The sequence below is a fragment of the Peromyscus californicus genome, unplaced genomic scaffold, assembly GCF_007827085.1.
Source record: "Peromyscus californicus insignis strain IS unplaced genomic scaffold, ASM782708v3 Scaffold_7__1_contigs__length_154581171, whole genome shotgun sequence".
Lineage (NCBI taxonomy): Eukaryota > Metazoa > Chordata > Mammalia > Rodentia > Cricetidae > Peromyscus > Peromyscus californicus.
In genome coordinates, this window is record NW_026294595.1 from 7167733 (window position 1) to 7191903 (window position 24171).

Sequence of the window (24171 nt, forward strand, 5' to 3'; positions counted from 1 at the left end):
TCCCTACAGCCTGATTTTATGGAGGCATTTCCTCCTTCCACCCCCCAACAAGGTTTCTTTGTGTAGCCCTGATTGTCCTGGAACTCACTCTATATACCAGGCTGGCCCTGAACTCCTGGCAGGAGAAAGGATAGGCAGGGCTGGCAGGCAAAAAGAATATATAGAGGGAGAAATCTGGGAGGATAAGAAAAAAGATGGAGGAGTGAAAATATCTAGGAGCCAGAGAAGGAGGAGGACTCCAGGGGCCAGCCACCCAGCTACATAGCAAGCCATGGAGTAAGAGTAAGATTTATAGAAATAAGAGAATGGTAAAAGCCCAGAGGCAAAAGATAGATGGAATAAGTTAAGGAAAGCTGGCAAGAAACTAAGCCAAGCTAAGGCTGGGCATTCATAATCAAGAATAAGCCTCTGCTGGACTGTGGTGGCTCATGCCTTTAATCCCAGCACTCGGGAGGTAGAGGCAGGTGGATCTCTGTGAGTTCGAGGCCAGCCTGGGCTACAGAGTGAGTTCCAGGACAGGCTCCAAAGCTACGCAGAGAAACCCTGTCTCTGTGTGTGACTTATTTGGGAGCTGAGTGGTGAGACCCCCCCAAGAAAAGAGCAAAAACAAATAACAACACTGAACCTATGACCCATCTCTCCAGCACCTAGAAACGGTGTATTTTGATCATATTCATGTCACATTTCTTCCCCTGACTCCTCCCAGGTCCTCTTTCCACCCCTACCCCTCCCAACTTGTGGGTTTAGTAACCCACAGACTCTAATTTGGGTTACCCACATACTGCAGGGTGTGGTGCCATCCACGGCAGCATGGTTGTCAAAAGCTCCTCTGTTAGGAGTAAAAGTTCATCAGTCTCCCCACACTCCATGCTGGAATACTAACTGACTTTATCTTGTGCAGAAAGCCACAGTTGTTGAAAGTACATGTTTTTTTTTTTTGGTTTTTCGAGACAGGGTTTCTCTGCGTAGCTTTGCGCCTCTCCTGGAACTCACTTGGTAGCCCAGGCTGGCCTCGAACTCACAGAGATCCACCTGGCTCTGCCTCCCGAGTGCTGGGATTAAAGGCGTGCGCCACCACCGCCCGGCGAAAGTACATGTTTTATATAGTAGTTCTATTATGTCTAGAAGACACCGTTTCACGCTAGTGTTTCCCAACCTCTTGGATCTTACCAGCTGCTCCCCAAATAAACACACAGAGACTTATTATTAATTATAAATGTTTGGCCAATAGCTTAAGCTTGTCTCCAGCCAGCTCTTACAACTTAAATTAACCCATTTCTGTTAATTTATGTGCTGCCCCGAGGCTCGTTTACCTCATCTATGAACTTCCCATGCTGCTTCTTCTGGTCTGGCTTGTGACTCTCCTGACCCCACCCCTTCTTCCCAGCATTCTCTCTGCCCCAACAATCAGCCAATTGGCTTTTTACTAACAATGAAAGCAACACATTTTCACAGTGTACAGAAGGATTATTCCACAGCATTTCTTCCTTTTTGTTTAATTAAAAAGGAAGGTTTTAACTTTAACATAATAAAATTATATACAACAAAAACAGTTATCAAGTAAGAATAGCAGTTACAGCCGGGCGGTGGTGGCGCACGCCTTTAATCCCAGCACTCGGGAGGCAGAGCCAGTCGGATCTCTGTGAGTTCGAGGCCAGCCTGGACTACCAAGTGAGTTCCAGGAAAGGCGCAAAGCTACACAGAGAAACCCTGTCTCGAAAAACCAAAAAAAAAAAAAAAAGAATAGCAGTTACAATATCCAGTCCATTTGTATTTGGCAAAATTAGAGAAAGTAGCCGGGCAGTCGTGGCTCACGCCTTTAATCCCAGCACTTAGTAGGCAGAGGCAGGTGTATCTCTGTGAGTTCAAGGCCAGCCTGATCTACAAAGTGAGTTCCAGGACAGGCACCAAAACTACACAGAGAAACTCTGTCTCAAAAAACCAAAAAACAAACAAACAAAAATTAGAGAAAGTACTTTATTGTTTATCTTATCTTTGTGAGTCTAAAGTTTTATATCTAATTTGCCTTTTATCATAACTGAGGAGAACTTTAAGTCTAATTATTTAGCCCATCAAAGACCCCAGAAGGGTGTAATGTTACCTAACGATAGGGACATCTGGCTGCCTGAACAGTCACCCGAAGTTCTTCTTGTAATGTTTGGTCATCCAACTTTGGTCTACAGGCCTAGTCTATCTGACAGACATTTTTGTGAAGCAGGGAATTTGGAAGGACTGTCCTTCCTTGTCTGGGCAAAGTTTGGCAGTCACTTTCTTTTGCATCCTGCTGGTCCAGTTTGGACAGTATACTGTCAGCAATTGAAGCAAGGGCAGTTTCTTCGCCCAAATGGCTAGCTTTTGCCATAAAGAAAGCAAACTCCATATGTAGGTTCTTGGATGCCCATCATCTTCTTTTGAAGTAAATTGGTGCTGTCAGGAGCAGACATGTCTCACTGTCATGAAAAGTTCCAAGTTATTGAACATATTAAATGCCATATTTTTAGGTCTTTGAGGTGTTTGAAGACTATCTGTCTAAATGTATCTGTTTAGCCTTGAAAATATACCTAATATGACTACAAGTTTGATTATTATAGATGACTATTAACCTATATTTTTAACTATACATTACATTTTTAAATGAGTTGCATAAGCACAATACCCCAAACAAGAGTAGAAACATACATATAATATAGCAAAAATAAGTTTAAATTTGTACCAAAATCCATACCTATGTAAAATACCAAAATAGTTGTTTTTTGGATTAAAGGAGATTTAATAATCTAACTCTTTTTTTCCTTATCATTCCTATCCCCTTTTTTCCTTTAGAAAGAGATCTTTGAATTTAACTCTCTTTTGTTTAGTTTTTTTCCTCATTATGACTAATAATGACTTGTAACCAACCCCCCTCAAATGGTAACAAGCATACATAACCAATCTTTTGGGAATGTAGGTGTTGTTTTTTTCCAGACTGCTTCCTGGTGTTTGAGGGCAATGGAATCTTTGGGGGAATCTTGAGAACATTAGGATAATGATTAAGTCTTGGCTGGATTAGTCTGTGAGGCTTGTCCATCTCAGTCAGTAAGCAGCCTTGAAACTGTTGTGGATGCTGGATCACCTGGGTCATCCATTTTCATTGGTATCTGGTCCCCTTGTTCTGAAAACACATAAACTTTTAAAGGTAACATACATATCTGCATTAACACAAGTATAGACTGTGCGTTGTACACAAGTCAGCCAAAGATGATTTTTTTAGTTTTATGTTTGAGCAGGAAAATATGTTACATGTTTTTGTAGATTTTCTAGGTTTCTTTCTTTATGTCTGTAGCCAGGATTTTTCAGAGCATCTTCCCAGATCAAACCAGATCCATATCAATCTGGAATGAATCCACAGCCTCTCATTTCCTGTGGAAATAAAAGCATAACCTCTTCCCCAAAGTAACATATTGACTTTCATTTTGAAGTCAAGACATTTTAAAAATAGATAGGTTGGTTTAATCCATCAGTTTTTATGTTCCAATGTGTCTTAGCAGCTGTCATTTCTTCATTAGCAATCAGAAAATTCAAAGACAACACAATAACACACAGGATCCAGACTCTGTGTATTTTCCATCTTTGTATGGCTTTTTCCCTTTATATTTCTTTATTCTTTCTTTAAAGACTTTATTATTTTTAAACTTTTTCTTTTGGCTTTATTTATTTAATTGTTTATTTATTATTTATTTATTTTGGTTTTTTGAGACAGGGTTTCTCTGTGTACTTTTGGTGCCTGTCTGTGGGGCATACATGGGCTGCCAAGAGGGTGCCGAAAGAAATTTAGATAGAGCTTAAGCTTTAAGCTGTTTACACAGAGAGTGGATACAAATGGTACCAGAGGAAGTTAGTTTAAGCTGTTTGTGCAGAGAATAGATACAAAGGATGGCTAAGAAGTTAGCTTGGGTTGTTTGTGTGGAGATTAGAGACAAATGGTGAGAAAGGAAGTTAGCTCAAGATGCTAAGATAAGATACTAAAAACAGGAGATGATGTCAGGGCATAAACAACTTGTAAATAGGGTGACCTTTAAAATGATTGGTTGGTTCCTTCACCCCCTCCTAGGGTTCTGAGGTTTTCTGGTATAAAAGAGGCTTACTGCCTATCAATAAACAAGTTCTTGCTTGACTTGACTCCCTGCTGAGTCTGATTGTCTCTGGGTAAGAGGGAGGCTGGGGAACAGGGGAGCAGAGTGCACTTACCTTTCCTTGGTTCCAGGCCACCTCTTTACAGGTGACCTAAGTTCCTGGTGGTTCAGGTCCCCACACCTGTACTGGATCTTGCTCTGTAGACCAGACTGGCCTCAAACTCAAAGAGATCCACCTGACTCTGACTCCCTAGTGCTGGGATTAAAGGCGTGCACCACCACTGCCCAGCTTCTTCTTTTTTTTTTTTTTTTTTTTTTCCGGTTTTTCGAGACAGGGTTTCTCTGTGTAGCTTTGCGCCTTTCCTGGGACTCACTTGGTAGCCCAGGCTGGCCTCAAACTCACATAGATCCACCTGGCTCTGCCTCCTGAGTGCTGGGATTAAAGGCGTGCGCCACCACCGCCCGGCTTTTTTTTTTTTTTTTTTTTTTTAAGACAAGGTTTCTTTGTGCAACAGCTCTGACAGTCCTGGAACTCACTCTTTAGACTTGAACTCACAGAGATCCAGCTGCCTCTGCCTCCCCAGTGCTGGAATCAAAGGCGTGTGCCACTGCTGTCTGGCACTATTTTTTTTCTATGATTGTAAATACCATTTTTCTTTTCTCTCCCAAGCCTATGTACATTTTTAAACACACTGTGACCCGTTTAGTGTTTTTTCCATCTGGATCTGTCTTTACTGTGTATCTGTAATCTTTTCTCTCTGCATGAGCAAAATGTAAACCTGCCATGCAGCTTAGTTCATGGCCTGCTGGCAGGGCTCGCTCTGGTGACGCTCAAGCTGGCGGCTCAAGCCCTGGTGCATCTCTGTACCGGCTTGAGAGACATGAGAATAGAAAGCCATGTTTGGCTCCATTTTTGTGTGTTTGGAACCTTTGGTAAGCTTTCTCAGGTCTCATGTGGATGTAGGTGCTGGATGTTTGGGCACCATATGTAGGCGTACTTTTCTGTCCCACTGCCTGTTCCCAAGTAACCACACAGAGACTTATTAATCATAAATGCTTGGCCAATAGCTCAGGCTTGTTACTAACTAGTTCTTTTTTTTGTTTGTTTGTTTTGTTTTTGTTTTTGTTTTGCTTTTTGGAGCCGAGGAGCAAACCCAGGGCCTTGTGCTTGCTAGGCAAGTGATCTACCACTGAGCTAAATTCCCAATTCCAAGTAGTTCTTATAACTTAAATTAACCCATATTTCTTATCTACACTCTGCCATGTGGTAGTACATTTTTTCTTTTCTTTTCTTTTTTTAAAGATTTATTTATCTATTATGTATACAGTGTTCTGCCTGCATGTATGCCTGCATGACAGAAGAGGGACCAGATCTCATTATAGATCATTATAGATGGTTGTGAGTCACTGGGTGCTGGGAATTGAACTCAGGACCTCTGGAAGAGCAGCCAGTGCTCTTACCCATTGAGCCATCTTTCCAGCCCCCTTCGGTACTTTTTTTCAACATGACAGTTTCATCTTGCTTCTCTCTGCATCTCCTTATGACTCCTGAGACAACTCCTCCCCTGTTCTTTTTTCTCTCTTTCTGTCTGCATGTCCCGCTTAACCTCTACCTGTCCAACCACTGGCCAGTCAGAGTCTTTATTAAAGATTTATTAAAATCACAGTGACATATATTCACACAGTGTAAAGGAATATTCCATGCCTTATAATCTTTCCACCTCCTCTTTCTCAATGGACCTGTGGGAGAGGGGGGTATGATACAGATGTTCCATTTGTAGTTAAGCACTCCACAGACAATCTCGGTACTTGGTACTTGGACTAGTTGTGATGTTAACCACCATCTTTTGCACTAAGAACATCTCTGTTGATGTCAGCTACACTAATCTATGACTGTAGAGATAGGAATTTATTATTATTGATTTTTTTAGACAGGGTCTCACTATGTAGTGTAGCTAGAGTTTTCCTGCCTGGCCCACAGTCAGTACAAATCTCTCTCACCCGCCAGTCCCACAGCTACTCAAACCCGATCAAGTAAACACAGAGACTTATATTGCTTACAAACTGTATGGCCGTGCCAGGCTTCTTGCTAACTGTTCTTACAGTTTAAATTAATCCATTTCTATTAATCTATACCTTGCCACGTGGCTTATGGCTTACCGGTACTTTACATCTTCCTTGTCCTGATGGCGGCTGGCAGTGTCTCTCTCACCCAGCTTCCTGTTCTCTCAATTCTCCTCTCTGTTAGTCCCGCCTATACTTCCTGCCTGGCCACTGACCAATCAGTGATTTATTCATTGACCAATCAGCAACACATTTGACATACAGACCAGTGATGTTAACCACCATCTTTTGCACTAAGAACATCTCTGTTGATGTCAGCTGCACTAATCTATGACTGTAGAGATAGGAATTTATTATTATTGTTTTTTTTAGACAGGGTCTCACTATGTAGCCTTGAAACTTTCTGTGTAGACCAGGCTAACCTTGAACTCACAGGGATCCTCCTGGCTTTGCCTCTCCAGTGCTGGGATTAAAGACATATACACCACCACACCTGAGTTTTTTAGAGACAGGAATTTAGAAGGCAGTTTGCTATTGTATCTATTCAGTGAAATGATGTAGTATGCTTACCCCTGGGTCCTATGAGTTTCCCACCATGCGTTTTCAGTCAGGATTACAGCACCAGACCCGTGTTTTTCCTCTGGATCAGGCCTTAAAGCTACCCAGAAAGTGCTTGGTTACCCCGAACATTCACGCCACTGCTGCACCTAAGAGCTTATCTGGCCATGAGTCATTATTGTAGCTAACAGGGCCCACAGTTCTGTAGGGGATTGATGCTCACTTCAGTGCCTTCTGCTGCTAGGATGTCTAGCAAGAATGGAAGAAGCTTTCCTGTGACCAAGGTATGTGTTGTTTTTCAGCAATAGGATCTTATCATCATGTTATGGTAATTACTGTTTTGGAGTCTCTGAGATTGTCCCAACCAACAACTTGAGGGTAGGCATCTCACACCTGGCACTGGGCTTTTTATTTGGCAACCTGTGGCTTCTTGGGGGAGCGTTATTCTCTGTGGGTCCCAGGGATGGAACTCAGGCCACCTGTCTTAGCAAGAAGTGGCTTTCCCTGATGGGACATCTTGCTGGTTGTTTTTGTTTTTGTTTTTTGAGACAGGGTTTCTCTGTGTGTTGTGGGATATTTGATCACATTGTGAACCCCAAGATTGCATTAATTAAGTAAAATCAACCATAGGTAGAGAGGCAGAGCAAGCAACCAGTTAATAGGAACAAACCGTAGCAAGTAAGAGGAAGTCAGGAGGATGGAGAGAGAGATGCACAGGAAGTAGAAGGGAGGGACATCTGGTTGGAAAAGTTTTTGTTTCAGACAGTGTAAGAGAAACTCTCTGAGACAACAGCTGCGGAGGAAGGTCACCCAGCTGCTTTCCCTGTATTTCTGAGCTAGCAGGTTTTCACCCCAGCATCTGGCTTTATTGGTAAAATAAAGAACAGAGACTTAGTTAAAACAACATTTGTCTCCTGTGCAGCAACCATGGGATGCAGTCAGCAGCTGAAGCAGTGGTAGGATCAGGAGCAGCTGCTGTGCTATAGACAAAAAGCAACTTCTGTGCAACAGCCCTGGCTGTCCTGGAACTCTTCCTGTAGGAATTCACTCAGGCTTGTTTGTATCAGCCTCGAGAGTGTTAGGATTAAACATGCTAGCCACTCGTCTCATGTAGCCTAGGCTGGCCTCAAACTCGATGTGAATTTAAGGTAGACATTAAGTTTCCAGTCCTCCTGCCTCCATCTCCTGAATGCCAGTGTTGCAGGTGTGTACAGCCATGTCAAACCATGTCAGGCTTATGTGGTGCTGGGAACTGAATCATGCTTCCATGTGTGGTAGCTTAGCATTCTCCCATCTGAGCAGCCCAGCCCCTTGAAGTATGCTTTCTTAAGTTTTGTTATACCCCAACGCCAAGGTGGACTAGATTGCTGTGGGATGTTCTGTATGGCAAATGTGTTGCTGATTTGTCAATAAATAAAACACTGATTGGCCATTGGCTAGGCAGGAAGTGTAGGCAGGACAAGGAGGAGAATAAAGCTGGGAAGTGGAAAGCTGAGTCAGAGAGACACTGCCAGCCGCCATGATGAGAAACAGCATGTGAAGATGCCGGTAAGCCACGAGCCATGTGGCAAGGTATAGATTAATGGAAATGGATTAATTTAAGCTGTAAGAACAGTTAGCAAGAAGCCTGCCACGGCCATACAGTTTGTAAGCAATATAAGTCTCTGTGTTTACTTGGTCGGGTCTGAGCGTCTGTGGGACTGGCGGGTGAGAGAGATTTGTCCTGACTGTGGGCCAGGCAGGAAAACTCAAGCTACACTAGATGATACTGGATGATAAGGTGTCTTAGTTAGGGTTTCTATTACTGTGCAGAGATAGCATGACCAGGCTGGCCTCGAACTCACTGAGATCCACCTGCCTCTGCCTTCCAAGTGCTGGGATTAAAGGCATACACCATCACTGCCCAGCTTTTTTTTTTTGGGGGGGGGAGCCACGGCAACTTTTATAAAGGAAAACATTTAATGGGCTGGCTTACAGTTCAGAGGTTCAGTCCATTATCATGGTGGGATGTGGCATCGTGCAGGCAGACATGGTGCTGGAGAAGTTTTACATCTTGCACAGGCAACAGGAAATGAACTGTCTCACTGGGCATGTCTTGAGCATATATGAGACCTTAAAGCCCACCTCCACAGTGACACAATTCCTCCAACAAGGCCACAGCTCCCTTTGGGGGCCATTTTCTTTCAAACGACCACATAAAATAAGTGTGTCACTTCATGGAAACAGTGATTCCTGGGGGAAGAAAACACCCTTAGTGAGGTGGTTTGAATACAAATGGCCGCCAAAGGCTCATGGATTTGAATACCAAGAAGTAGAACTCTTTGAAAGAATAGGTTGGGGTGGCCTTGCTGAGGTTTTCAAAAGCCCAAACCGGATGTAGAGCTCTCAGCTACTGCTCCAGCGCCATGTCTGCCTGTGTGCCGCCATGCTCCCTGACGTGATAATAATGGACTAAACCTCCGAAACTCTAAGCCAGTCCCAATTAAATGCTTTCTTTTATGAGAGTTGCCGTGGCCATGGTGTCTCTTCACAGCAATAGAACAGTGTCTGAGGCCCTTAGGCACCACGGCAGAGTCTCCTTGTCTGTAGCTTTGCTTAAATTCAGTTTTTCAACAAACACGTCTGAGAATACTAAATGGAGGGGTTGGGGTGTGGCTTGGCTGCTCCGATGCCTGCCTAGCATGCACTAAGCCTTGGGTCCCATCCTCATTGCTGCTTAGACTAGACAGAATGACATTGGCCTGTCATACAAGCACCTGAAAGGTGAAGGCAAGGGAATTAGAAGATCAAGGACATCCTTGGCTACATAGCAACTTTGAGGCCAGCCTGGATGTGCCCACTAGTTTTATGTCAACTTGACATAAGGTAGGATCTAGGAAGAAAAAATTCTAATCGAGAAATATCTCCGTAGGGTTGGCCTGCAGGCACATCTGTAGGGCATTTTTTTAATCAGCGATTGATGTGAGAGGGTCCAGCCCATCGTAGGTAGTGCCACACTGAGCAAGCCAGTAAGCAGCACTCCCCCATGGCCTCTGTCAGCTCCAGCCCCCAGGTTCCTGCCCTGCATGTGTTCCGGCCCTGACTTCCTTCCATAATGAACTGTCATGTGGAAGTGGAATAAACCCTCTCTTCCCCAGGTTGCTCCCGTCGAGGTACCTCATCACAGCAATAGAGACCCTAACTAAGACACTGAGCTGCACACTAGACTCTCTTTCAAAACTAAACAAATATTTAGTGGAAGTTTTCATAAATAAACTCTAGAAGTCTAAGCAACTTTGATTACTTCTTTGTTATTGCTGATTTATTTATTATTAATCTCCCACTGCATCTAATTTGTAAATTAACTTTCTTACACATATGTATAGAATATGAAGAACTCTATACCTAGGGCTCGGTACCATCTGTAGTTTCTTTCCTTGTTTACATTATTGACTTGCTCTCTCTGTGTGTGTGTGTGTGTGTGTGTGTGTGTGTGTGTGTGTGTGTGTGTGTGGTATGTAGAAGGCAACTTATGAATATCAGTTTTCTCCTACCATGGGTGCAGAGCTCAGGTTTCAGGGTTGAGGGCAAACAACCACATTTCTCTAACAAGTTTCAAAGGATAGGAAGGTAAGTGGAGAGGAAATGGGAACTCATGGATCAAGATACTTAAACCACGTCAAAACTTGGGAGGCAGACATCGAAGAGTTCAAGGCCAGCCTCAGCTCCATGGAGGATTTGAAGCCATCTTGGTCTAAATAAGACCCTGTCTCCAGAGCTGGGCATGGTGGCGCACACCTTTCATCCCAGCACTTGGAGGCAGAGGCAGGCGGATCTCTGTGAGTTCAAGGCCAGCCTGGTCTACAGAGCGAGTTCCATGACAGCCAGAGCTGTTACACAGAGAAACCCTGTCTTAAAAAACAAAATAACAACAAAAAAACTGTCTCCAAACAAATAAAATCCCATTTCAACCATATTTTTCTTTTTACAACAAGGTAGAGCCAGGTGCAGTGGGACCTGCTTGTAATTTCGATACTTGGAAGGATGGAAGCAGGAGGATTGATAGTTTGAGGCCAGCCTGGGCTACACAGAGGGAATTTGTCTAACAAAACCAAACCACCCAGGAATCGTGTAGTGGGTATCTGTTCTGTCTATGACCTCGAAACATGGCCCCTAGAAATGCAGCAGGTAACTGCTCCACCTGCCTATGACCTGCCCCTGGGGCATGGCCTCAAGACCCTTACGACCTGGGATGCATGTAGGCATTACTCTCTCCATCATGGTTTGGGATGCTGAGATGGACCAGGCAGAAGAACAGTGTGGACTGTAGCTCGGCTTTCCAGGACCCTACGATAAATCTCCCATGCTGTAGTGAGTTTTTATCCCCTAATAAATTCCTTGCCCTTTAAGCAGACTCCATGGATTTCTTGCATTAGAATCATAGAATCATATCTTTTTTTTTCCTTTCTTTGTTTTTTTTTTTTCCCCAGACAGGGTTTCTCTGTGTAGCATTGGAGCCTGTCCTGGAACTCACTCTGTAGACCAGACTGGCCTCAAACTCACAGAGATCCACCTGCCCTTGCATTTGGAGAGCTGGGTATAAAGGTGTGCCCTACCATTGCCTGGTTCCCCAGGAACCACATTAACCAGTGTCTTGGCTATTTTTCTGTTGTGATAAAACACAACTTACAGAAGGAGATTATTTGGCTTAGGGTTCTAGCCTCTGAGTGTATGCACGTTTGCATGTATGTAGACACGTGTGTGTGTGTGTGTGTGTGTGTGTGTGTGTGTGTATGCCTGAAGTTGATGTTGTGTACTTTCCTCCACTAGCTTCCATTTTATGGGTTGAGGCAGGATCTCTCACTGAACCTGGATCTCTCCAGTTCTGGGTAGTCTAGACAGCCAGTTTGTCCCTAGGATTCTCTTCTTCTCTGGCTTTTTTTTTTTTTTTTTTTTTTTTTTTTCCTCGAGGCCGGGTTTCTCTGTGTAGTCGCCATGGCTCTCCTGGATCTTGCTTATGTAGACCAGGCTGGCCTTGATCTCACGGAGATCCTCCTGCCTTTGCCTCCTGAGAACTGGGATCAAAGGCATGGGCCACCATTGCCGGTTCTCCTCTGGGATCTGGGGCTCTGAACTCTGGTCCTCAACTTTCCTGGCAGATACTTTATCCATCGAGTCACCCTTGTCCAAGAATAAAACTATCTCTTCTCATTCCCTTTGAAGCAAGAGCTGCGATTTGTATCCACACATGGGATACTTAGCCGCTTGTGCACTCCCTAGCCTGCTCTGGTCTTCTCATCCTTGGGGAGATCTCACCGGCATGGGCTGGGTGTCCAGGCATTCTTCCCCCACCCTGTATCCCGCCTGTCTCTGATCTACTTGGAAACGCTACCATTTGAGGCTCTGGAAGACATGCCACTTCCCCCAAGGACCTGGACGCATTCATGGTCGGGTCCATGGCTGGGTCCTCACCTATAACGGAGATTCCAACCTTTCGTATTTGCATCTTACCCTGACCTGCACCTCTCTTTGGAAGGGCCTTTCTTGCTGTCTAGGTTCTGTGAGATTTTCACCTACTTCTCTAGTCAGCAGGTACAAGCACTTCACTGCCAGCTGAGCGTCCTGCAGCGCCCTCACCCGCCTACCATAATCTCCAGCCAACACCTTTCCCGGGCTCTGGGGAGCTGATCGCTATGCTATATCCGCCGCTAGCCAGCAGGGGGTGCCACAAGATCTAGATTTGCTCCAGTTACAGCCATCTGTGGCTCTGGAAGGAGGGTTCGCTTAGGGTGTCTCTGGTCTCTCCATCCGAACACGGAGCCTGAGCACTGTGAGCTTGGGAATGAGTACAGTCTAGACACAGGAGGAGCAGGCAGAAGGACTGCACCTTTAAGGTCAGCCTGGGCTAGAGAGCACGAATGTCTCACAACAAAAGGCTCCAGGGTGCGGTGGGACTCTAGCACTCTGGAGGCAAAAGCAGGATAGCAAGTTCAAGGCTAGCCAGGGCTACATGGTGAGATAGTGGGGGGCGGGGGGGGGGGGAAGGATGCCTCAGCTGGCAAACTGCTTGCCACACGAGCATGAAGACCCGAGTTTGGATCCCCAGACACCTGTGATAGCCAGTGTTGTATGTGTCTGTGACCAGCAAATCTCTGGAGTTCGCCGGTGAGCTTCAGGTTTGTCGAGAGGATTAGCGCTAGGGCTAGGGCTGGGGGGCTAGGGGGCTAGGGCTAGGGGGCTAGGGGGCTAGGGCTAGGGGGCTAGGGCTAGGGCTAGGGGCTAGGGGGCTAGGGCTAGGGGGCTAGGGCTAGGGGGCTAGGGGGCTAGGGCTAGGGGGCTAGGGCTAGGGGGCTAGGGCTAGGGCTAGGGGGCTAGGGGGCTAGGGCTAGGGGGCTAGGGGGCTAGGGCTAGGGCGCTGTGCTTTAGTTTGGTAACAAAATACCACAGACTGGGGAGCTTAAACAACACAAATGTATTGCCTCACAGTTGGGGAATCAGGAGTTCAAGGCCAAGGCTCCCTCCGAAGAAGCTTCCTTCTTCCTGTACCTTCACGCCCTCTTCTCTCTGCCCTCCCCACCCCGTGTGTTTTCAATTTTGCTATCTTTCTCCACCTTATTTTAATTAATCAATTAATTTTCTAGACAGGGTTTCTCTGTTATCCCTGGTTGTAGTGGAACTCCCTCTGTAGCCCAGGCTGGCTTCAAACTCACAGATCCGCCTGCCTCTGCCTCCCGAGTGCTGGGATTAGCCACCTGGGATCACAGATGCACACTATTGCTCCTGGCTTTTGCCCGGTTCCCGAGGGTCTGAATTCAGGTCCTCACACTTGCACAGTAAAAACACTTTGGTCCCTGAGCAGTGCCCCAGCCCTAACTTTGCTCGTCCTTTGCTGGGATTGGGACTCACATTCTGGGCCTGGTATGACCCTGGTTTTCCTCCCATGTTTAATTGTTTGTGTGTGAATGTGTTCATGCCCCGATGTCTGTGTTCGGGTCAGAGAACAGCTGCTGGGTGTTGGTTCACCTCTCCCACTGTTCAGCTCCTAGGGACTGAATTCAGGTTGGCAGGGTTGTGGCAAACACACCTACCTGCTGAGCTATCCTACCGGCCCCTGCCCTTTTTTTTTTTTTTTTTTTTAGTAAAGACAGCGATCTCAGTAAGCCAGGGCCACCCTCATGACCTTACTGCAGCTTCATTAAAGCTGGAAAGGCAAAACAAGGTCACATTTAGGGGCCTGGATTTAGGACCTCAATGCATCTACTTTAGAGGATGCACAATTTGATCGATAGCAGTCTATAAGCAAAGAGGGTCAGACAAGGGAGTGGGTTAAACTCCCAAACCCAGGCCCATCATCACATCGAGGCAAAACACTCTCCATCATATCTATGCCTGACCTCACACTGACCTCAGGATGGATGTACTTGTCTGGAGTGGAGCATCAGGATCCTCACACCTGGGCTAGCTGGAGGTCCCTGTGCAGCACAGACAGACTGGGGCTAACCCTGGCTAAAGGAGGCAGGTTTCAGACAGACAACTGTGAATAGGCCAACTTCCTCATGTTGCAGATGGGGAAAGAGAGGTTAGCTTCAGGCCACAGAGGGTAGTGGGGTCAGGGCTGGGCTTGGGTGGGAGTTTCTGACATTCGTCCACAGCCACACCGCCCTGGGGTCATTGCTACGCATTCTCCCACACTGATCATGACATTCAGCCCTCTGTGTCTCATTGCCTCCTGTCCTGGGCCCAACTCCAGTCCTGATAACCTTGACCTGCACGGGCTTTATGGCCTCGCAGATCCTCCTCCTCTTCTTGTGCTTATCAGCTGTGGCCTCCCTGGCTGCCTCCTCCTGGCTCCTCCTGTCCCTCCCCCCAACACTCCCCTATAAGGTCTCATGGCCTCTTTGCAGAAAAAGACTCAGGAGTTCAGAGACCTTGGGGTTTGTCCAGCTTTGAGAGTCAGGACCCCAGGGCTCATCTCATCAATGCCCAAGCCAATCTGTCTGGTCTTTTGAGCTTCCAGAGGGAAGGGGGAAGGGGGCCCTGTCTGCTGTGCTGTGCATTCATAACCCTATCTCAAAACAAACAAAACAAGCAGGAAAAAAGAAAGAGAAGGGAGAGAGGGAGGGAGAAAAAGAACAAAGAAACCAAAACAGGAACAAACAGACGTAGAGTCCACAACAGACAGGGCTGCTGCAACAGCAACCTGTGGACAGTAGAGGGCGCCGAAGGACAGAAATCCAGTCCAGACTGTTGACGGCCAGGTGCTCTGACCCAGAGACGTGGTAACAGGGATGACAAGATGTCAGTCTCTCCCCCTCCTCCACCCCCCTCCCCCCCAAAAAAAGCCAGGCATGGTGGTGCACACCTTTAATCCCAGCACTCAGGAGGCAGAGGTTGATCTCTGTGAGTTCAAAGCCAGGCTGGTCTACAGAGTGAGTTCCAGGACAGGCTCCAAAGCTACACAGAGAAACTCTGTCTAGGAAAAAAAACAAGATGTCAGCCCCAAGCTTTGCCTTTGTGACAACTACTTCATTTTGTCCTCACAGCAAAACCAGAAATGAGAAGTCTTAGCGAGATCCCCACTTTACAGTGAGAAATGGAGCCCTCTGTGGAGTCTCCACATCAGAAACCGGAGGCTGCGTCGAGCTCTGACTTGTTGCCCCCTGTCAGCCCTCCTGGGTCCTTTCCAGGTAGGACTGCTTAGAGGTGGGAGGGGAGTCTACGCCACGCTACCTTCTAGAGAGCGTGGGCTCTGGGGCAGCAGGGGGTTGTGGGGGGAGTAAATGAGGAAGCAGCCAGGGGCTGTGGGACTAGCCGTGGATCCATGGAGACAGCTCGTCCTTTGGACTGGCTCCTGGCAGAGTTGGCCCCCTGGGAAGCTGCCAGGGCTATTAATACCCTGCTGAGTCAGGGGCTCTTGAATTGCAGCATCACAAGACACAGAAGTCCTAGGGCAGCAGGGACACTCTTGGCGCCTCCCACCTGCATGTCCACCTCAGGCTGTGCCCTCTTCGGTAAGTAGAGGCCAGAACCCCACTCAGGGCTGTCCCCAGACAGCGTCCTTCAGAGCTCTGGTGCTAAGGCACAAGAATTATTCTTCTAGAAATTGCTTTGTAGAGGGCCTGCTGTGTGCCCATGCCTGTCCAGGAAGCCAGGGGTCCTATGATTCAGCTCACCACCCGCCCACAGGGCCCCAGCCAGAGCTGAGTGGACTCGACTAGGGGCCCTGCGCTTAAGCCATCGGAGGCACATAGCATTAGTTCCAGGGACTCTGGTCACTCTGGGTAGGCACTGGCTGATGGAGACAAGGAATTCACAGGGTCAGCTGTGACAGTTACGGGTCAGCAGGGAAGAAGCGGGTGCCAGGGAGGATGGAAGGACAGATCCCTCAGAGACAGGCTCTCAGCTCTGGCTCCTTGGCCTGGGCAGCCTTTCCTGCCCAGGACTCCAGGAGCTTGCCCAGGTCTCTGCCACCTTCCTGGCATGACTGTTGCAGACCTTCTGGGCCTTGTAAGAATAGGCTCACTCCTTGGCCACCTGGCTCTTGGAATTCCAACATCATGCTGTGAAAGCTGTTTCCTGAGAGTTGTGGGTGGGCATTAAAACCCCTGCTCATCCTCGGGATAGGGACACTGGCTCCTTCAGAACAAAGCCTCCTGCTACTAACGGATGAGATGGGCTTTGAACTCAAGCCTAAGCTGATTCCAGAACTCATACTCACATATGCATTCATCATCATCATTTTATTATTATTATTATTATTATTAACTATTAATTGATAATTATTATTGTATTCCAGGCTAGCCTCAAATCCACTCGGCAGCCAGGGGTGATTGAACTTCTGATCCTCCAACTCCTCAATGCTACTTTATGAGGTGTTGGGGAATCAAACCCAGGGCTTCGTGCATGTAAGAACTCTGTCAACTAAGCTATACCTCAGGCTCTCGTTTTATTTATTTATTTATTTAGTTATTTTTCTAGAGTTTCTCTGTGTAGCTTTGGAACCTGTCCTGGAACTCACTCTGTAGCCCAGGCTGGCCTCGAACTCAGAGATCCACCTGCCTCTGCCTCCCGAGTGCTGGGATTAAAGGCATGCGCCACCACCACCCAGCCCTCATTTATTTTTTGAGCTAGATCTCACTATATAGCTCAGGATAGTCTCCAAACTTGAGATCATTCTGCCTCTGCCGCCCAAGCGCTGCGGTTCCAGGTCTGTGCCATAGGCCCAGAAGACCACGTGCTGTTTAACTAAGTCATTCCATGTGGTATCTGTAGGTGGCTGCATACGTAAGTCTCACATCTGGCATGCGCCTCTTTTCACAGCCTCCTGGAGGCCTCTCACACTGGGACCCACTGGGGACCTTGCCTTCCTCCCCCTCCCCCTTCTGCACCCCACACAGCACACAGCCATGCTAGGCTCCCCGCACATGTGATCCAGGTCTGGGCCTCTTTCTCAGCTCTGGTCCAGAGCTGTAGAACAGCGCTTCAGCTCCAACAGCGCTTCAGCTCCAAGGCCCCTGCAGAGCCCTTATCATCCAGCCCCATACATCCCCGAGAGCCTGGGACAGGCAGCCCACCCCGATCCCAGCCCCACACAAACCCTGTTATCAGGAGACACATTCCAACCCACGCTCTCTCCTCCTGTAAGGGGTAAGATAGAGCCTGTCCTCTTCCGGCCAAGTGGGAAGGGGCACGGAGAAAGCAGAGGTTATCTCAGCAGGAAGCCACACTGCTGGGCTGTTTCTTCAGCCAGCTTGAGAAAACACCTTGAAAGGCCAGCCTTCTGCCCAGGAGGTGGCTGGCTCAGGACCCCTGCTGGGGCTGAGGTCAGGAGGCTGTGTGACTTCCCAGGAGCAAGGCGGTGGCTCCCCAGACCTGGGGGGGCTCCTTAATCCCTTTCTCCTGGCCTGGCTTGTCTGTAAACCCAAGCATCGCCTGGTTTGTGGGAGGGCTCTCAGCACAGTTAGCGAAGGTGCAGAGCAGGGCTGCTTCAGACAGCAGCCTGTCCTAAAGGTCCAAGTGCATGTTTTGTAATCTCTGGCGAGCACAACCCCATCACCAGGCATCTGCAGGGGTGGGTAGTGGAAGATTTGGAGATGTGAACCAGGAGGCTGGGATTAGAGCCTTGATCTTATCCTTTTTTTTTCTTTTGCTTTTGTTTTGGTTTTTTTTGAGTCAGGGTTTCTCTGTGTAGTTTCGGTGCCTGTCCTGGATCTCGCTCTGTAGACCAGGCTGGCCTCGAACTCACAGAGATCTGCCTGCCTCTGCCTCCTGAGTGCTGGGATTAAAGGCGTGCACCACCACCGCCCGGCCTTTTTTTTTTTTTTTTTTTTTTTGACAGGGTCTCACATATGTTACTCTGACTGTCCTGGATCTTGCTCTGTAGACCAGGCTGACCTCGAATTCACAGAGATCTACCTGGCTCTGCCTCCCGAGTGCTGGGATTAAAGGCATGTACCACTGCACCCAGCTTCAATTTTCTTATAATTAAGTTATGAACAATGGAAGTTCATGTCTTAGGTAGCAAAATCTTGAAGGGCTTAGTAAAGAGCCTGGCACCTAGGTTAAATGTGATGGGGCACACCTATAATCCCAGCACTTGGGAGGCAGAGACAGGTGCCTCTCTGTGAGTTAGAGGTCAGCCTGGGCTACATAACAAGTTCAGGACGTCCAGAGATACACAGTGAGACACAGGGGGAGAGCGTGTGCGCACTGGGTGTATTGATGCACAGCTACGTTCTGAGTACTTAAGAGGCTGAGGTAAAAGGATTAAGGGTTTGAGGCTAGCCTAAAACTACATAGCAAGACTCTCAAGTTGAGATTGCAAGTGCCCTCCACCATGATGGCTTTTTCATGTGAGTTCTGAGGCTCAAACTTGGGCCCTCAGCCATGCTCAACAAGGACTTAACCAACTGGGCTATCCATCCAGCCCCAGACACGTTTGGAACTCCAATACCAATGGAACTTCTGGAAGGAAAATATGCATTTAAAATAAAACATACAGGGCCCTTCAGATGGCTAGGTGGGTAAAGGCACTTGGTACCAAGGCTCATGACCTGAGTTCCATCCTGGTGGAAGGAGAGAACTGACTCCTGCAAGCTGTCCACTGACCTCACAAGTGTGCACTGTGACATGCTTTTACTGCTTCCAATAGAAAGAAAGAAATATGCAAATTAAAAAACCAAAGCAGCCTGGCCATGGGGCACGCCTTTAATCCCAGCACTGGGAAGGCACAATTCAGTCAGGAGCGTGACCCCAGGAGGGCTGAGGACCTGGGAAGAAAGGGTAAGTCAGAGATGAAGCCAATTAAAACACACACTGCATGGAAGAGCAGCTTGGGTTTTAACAAACACGCCAGTTCCTATGAATCAGATGTGGGTAGCATGAAGCTAAAAATTGTCTGAGAAGGAAATTGATGGTTGTAGTGTTTCAACCTTGTAAATTCACGAATTAACTTTTTTTTTTCTTTTGAGATAGGCCTCGGCTGGAGTCAAAGTCAAGGATGACCTTGAAATTCCGATCTTCCTGACAGCCCCTCCTGGTGCTGGGATCACAGGTGTGCACCACTGTGTAATGTGTCTGGTTTGTGTGTCCTGGGGAAGGGACCCAGAGCTGTGCGCTGGCTGGGCAAGTGCTTGACCCACTGAGTTTCAGCCCACATTGATACTTTGACAGTAACAATGAAGAGAGGTAGAGAAGCCACGTCAGTAGAGAGTGAGAAACAAAACTCAAAGAGCCAAGAGACGAGAAAAGAGAAACAGAAAAGACAGAACCAGTAGAAAACAGAAAGAAAAGAGCCTGACCAACCTCAAGCCAGAGAAACCCCGTCTCTCTGACTCTCCATGCGTTGTTTTGAGACAGGGTCTTTCACCGAACCAGAAACTCACCAGTTGACTAGACCAGCTGCTTAGGGAGTTACAGGGATCCTTGTGTCTCCACCTCCCTCCCCAGCACTGGGGTGGCAAGCACCCTCTGCAGGCCTGGTTTCACAAGGTTACTGGAGATCCAAACTCAGATTCTCTTGCTCAAGCAGTCTGCTCTTTATTCACGCAACCGTCTTCCCAGGCCATCACCTCAATTTAAATAAACAAAACAATGCTGAGTGCAGCCAAAAACAAAATCTCAGAAACAATGAAACAAAACCAAACTCCCAAAGGTCTGGAGAGACGCCTCAGCAGTTAAGAGCGCTGACTGCCCTGGACCCAGGCTCAATCCCCAGCACCTGAATGGTGGCTCACAACCATCTGCTCTAGTTCCAGGCATGCTCGTACTGGGAACCCTAGGGTCTCCAAAGAAGACAGATGGGACATGACCATTCCACTGGATTGTGGCAATGCTAACCACTGGGCAAAACTGCCCCATATCTCGCCTGCCACCAGGGTCCTGCACAAGCTGTGGACACTGTTGGATTGATTGCTCTGCTCTGCCTCGTCACAGTAATGTGAGTCCCCCAGGTTCCTCCTCCACAGGAAAATTTCTCAGACCTGGGTCTGGTAGGTAGCCTAAGGCTGATGCTGTCCTGTATGACAGCTGAAGACCCAAGTCCGCTGCCCCCAGTGAAGCCATTGAGCCCATGGGAGCCTAGGGCAGCTGTCTAGGTAGTAGGTGATTAACACATAGGCCATTTGGATGGTACTTCCTGCTATGATTTATCCTTCTCAGATCTCTGATGATATTGACAGCTAACTGGCACTTCATTAATTCACCAGCTGCTGCCTGATCAATGCATTTCACATATAAAAACCAGGCTTTACTTTTCTAGAACAATTAGGTCACCTAATAAAAAAGGCAAACTCACACACAGGTTTGCCTTACTAACAGGCTTCATATTAAAGGATGAACAGGTTTCACATGTAACTTTTACTATTTAAAGGAACTTGCTTTGCAAAGACTGCTCTCAGTAATCAATAGCTTATGTATATCTAATGGTAAATAGTTGGATAAAAAAGTTTAAGGTTTATATAAATTACAAAGGTCTAAAAATAATTTAAATTATAAACTTCTGAGGATATAAAGTCTAAATAAGTTATGACAAATTACAAACAATGATAATGTAAGCTTCCAGGAATCGAGAAAGTCATAAGACTTGAATCCACCTCTCACAGGTCAAATGGACTCCAGGTAAATGCTCCTGTCAACCATCAGCCTGAGCTGCCTATTCCTGAGAGGGAAGCTCCAAATATAAAGGTTTTCTTTAATTCTTTACCTTTAAATTCTGTCGCTGGTCTGTATCTGTCTTGGCAGAGTGCAATTTAGCTGGCAGACACCGTCCAGAAATCAGCTTCCGACTACAAACTTCTCCAAAAGTGATCTACACCATCCCAGCCCCAGGTACTTCTATGAAACTGGAAATCCCTGGACTGGCTACAAGCTGATGTGAAGCAGTCCAGTAGCTATGATTGCTCCCTGACTCTTCAGCTGGGTCAGCAAGCCAGATGCTTCTGATGAATGCCCCATTGCCTGAATCCCCTCCTGGCCTTTGACTAACATTCCAGCCTTCCTGGGCCTTGACATTGGTGTCCTAATTTCAACAGGAAGTAGTTACAGAGGAGAGTACAGCATCCCTTGTCCTTAATGAAGGGCTGGAGTATTAGGTCCAAGGAAATTCCCTGGCAAAGGGACAAAATGGCTACTTAAAGTACCTATTGGCATACCAAGAGTGTATTGCCTGAAAATATTTGTTCTAGCTGGGCGGTGGTGGCTCATGCCTTTAATCCCAGCACTTGGGAGGCAGAGGCAGGTGGATCTCTGTGAGTTTGAGGCCAGTCTGGTCTACAAAGCAAGTTCCAGGGCAGCCAGAGCTACACAGAGAAACCCTGTCTCAAACAACAACAACAACAAAAAAGTTTCTATTTATGATAACCAAACAGGTATAATTTATGCATTATAAATTTTATCCCCCTCCCCCCAAATAAAGACTGCTAGGACCTTATCGAGGATTTGACAGGGACATATAAGACAAGGGGGAATGAATGAACCAGCCTACCTCCATTTTAGGCTTAAAAGCCATCTTATAGTAAAGAAAAACCAGGTTCATTTCTGTTTATGATTAAACCTGTTTCTCAAGGATTGGGCTGTGCCCCACCTGTAACCTTATAACTACAAATTGTTCTGAACTGCTTGTTCCAGGAATGACAACCATGTCTTTGTTTCAAAAAGTTGTTATAACCATATTGCAATCCTACCTTTGTTTCAAAAGGTTCTATGACCACCTTGTTATGACCCACCACCTTGCAACCATGTCTCTGTTTCAGGCGATCATTAGGAACAACTTGTTATGATGTTCTGCTCCTGGAACCCCGCCTATTTTGCCTAGCAAATCCCCCATTTGGAAACCCCCTACCCTTGAGCTATAAAATCCTTGTCTTCCTCACATCCATGCTGACCTCTCTAATCCTGCCTTAGGGGGAGGCAGCCTGTGTATACGAATAAAAAAGCTTGTTTTAATTAATTGCTTGTTTTAATTAATTTGGCTACAATGATTTGGGTTGGTGGCCTTTCTCCTCCAATCTTTGGAATTAACAAAACATGCAGGCACCAGGTGTGGTGGCTCACGCTTTTAATCCCAGCACTTGGGAGGCAGAAGCAGGCAGATCTCTGTAAGTTCAAGGCCAGCCTAGTCTACAGAGTGAGTTCCAGGACAGCCAGGGCAATACAGCAAAACCCTGTTTAAAAACCCAAACCAAACCAAAAACAATACTTACAGGCAAAACATTCACACACTAAAATTTAAATGACCACAAAAATCACAAGCAAAAGATGCCTAGACAAGACCCCGACCAGGCTACCAGAAGCCAAAGCATAGTTGTTGGTAAAGGAATCATTTCAGATTATTAGGAAGGAAAAGTAGATCACAAAACTCCACAGTTTTTGTTGTTGTTCAAAAAATTGCCTACACTTTTACAAATTCAGAGGAAAAAAAAATTGGAAAGGACTGACCAAAATATTTTTTGCCTTCGGTGTTCCTGAGTAGATTTTATTTTTTATAGTGAAAAAAGAATTTGTGCATAACCAAAACACATACTAATAATCCAATGATCACGTCATTTCTTAAGGAAATTCTCCCTGTTCCTGCTGAGGCTCTCAAGAGACTCACTGCACATCTGCAGGCCCAGGGCACAGAGCTAATAGAATTCCTTTCTTCTAGGAGAGGGAGAGGAGATGACCCAGGTCATTCTGTAGGGGCAGGCCAGAGCCCTCCCCACCGGAACTCCCTGACTCGAAGCTTGGGGCGCCCTAGGACCCTGCTCACAATCATGCCTCTGCCTCCTCTCCTGGGTGGAAGAGGTCAGTGCTGTGGGGCAGAGGTTCCACACACACTGCCCTCACATCCATAGCAGACGCAAAGCCTGAAGGAGCAGCGGCTGAGGTGACTTGAGACTCTGGATGCTTCTCCCATAGTCCCAGATCGACTCCCTTCTTCCAGGCCTGGTTCCTGGGCAGGGCTTGGGGGAGGGGGGCCGGGCCTCTGCCAGACTACACAGCTGGGCTGCTGGTGGGAGGGATGTTCTGGGCTCCACAGCACTTCTCCTGGAAGACGGTTCCTTTCCCACCAGCAAGCCTCATCCTGGGGCCAGGTTTCTTTCTTTTCTTTTTCTCTCTCTCTCTCTCTCTCTCTCTCTCTCTCTCTCTCTCTCTCTCTCTCTCTCTCTCTCTCTGAGACTATCTCATCATGTAGCTCTGGCTGGCCTGGAACTCACTATGCATGTATGTAGACCAGGTTAGTCTCGAACTCAGAGATTTTTCTGCTTCTGCTTCTCTAGTGCTGGGATTCAAGGTATGCACTACCATGCCCATCTTTCTTTCCTTTTGGTTAAAGATTACAAAAATTACATTTATTTACTTGTCTATTTAGTTAGTTAGTGTATAGGTATTTTCAAACATACCACAGCATGCATGTGGGGGTCAGAGGACAATTTGCAGGAGCTGGTTCTGTTCTTCTACCATGTGAGGGAGGCCTGGGGATCTAACTCAGGTCATCAGGCTTGGTGACAAGTGCTTTTACCCACTGAAACATCTTGCCAGCTTTGGGGCCAGATTATTAAAAGCCAGAACTGGCCAGGCAGTGGTGGTGCATGCCTTTAATCCCAGCATTTGGGAGGCAGAGGCAGGTGGATCTCTGTGAGTTCGAGGCCAGCCTGGTCTACAGAGTGAGTTCCAGCACAGCCAGGGCTACACAGAGAAACCCTGTCTTGGGGGTGGGGGTGGGGGAGGGGAAGTACCATAACTGGATGCCTGGGGTTTTGTGGGCCGGGGAGCAGCTGTGAGCCAATGACCAGACTTTGAAATTCTCCTGGCAAAACAGCTGGGCCTGGTGACCCTGGTGGCCTTAGGACTTGCAATGTGTGTGATACGTATATGTGAGCATTGTCAGATAAAGTACAGGGCTCTTGAGTTTAGGATACAGCTCCACCGGCAGAGTGCTCACCTGGCATGCATGAGGCCCTGGGTTCAATGCCTA

At 47.0% G+C, this 24171-nt stretch overlaps 1 long non-coding RNA gene across 7 annotated transcripts in view; it reads left to right on the top strand.

Moving 5' to 3' along the window:
- LOC128101338 (uncharacterized) overlaps positions 1 to 22160 on the top strand; it is a 35381-nt gene extending 13221 nt beyond the window's left edge. For 4 of the 7 annotated variants that reach the window (XR_008215064.1, XR_008215065.1, XR_008215063.1 and 1 more), the window contains exons 2-4: positions 15257 to 15400; positions 15639 to 15724; positions 19188 to 22160. This is a non-coding gene — a long non-coding RNA (uncharacterized LOC128101338). Of the gene's footprint in view, positions 1 to 15256; positions 15401 to 15638; positions 15725 to 19183 lie in introns of all 7 variants that reach the window. The other 3 variants (XR_008215067.1, XR_008215061.1, XR_008215066.1) reach the window with 3 other exon arrangements.
- Positions 22161 to 24171: the final 2011 nt, after the last annotated feature.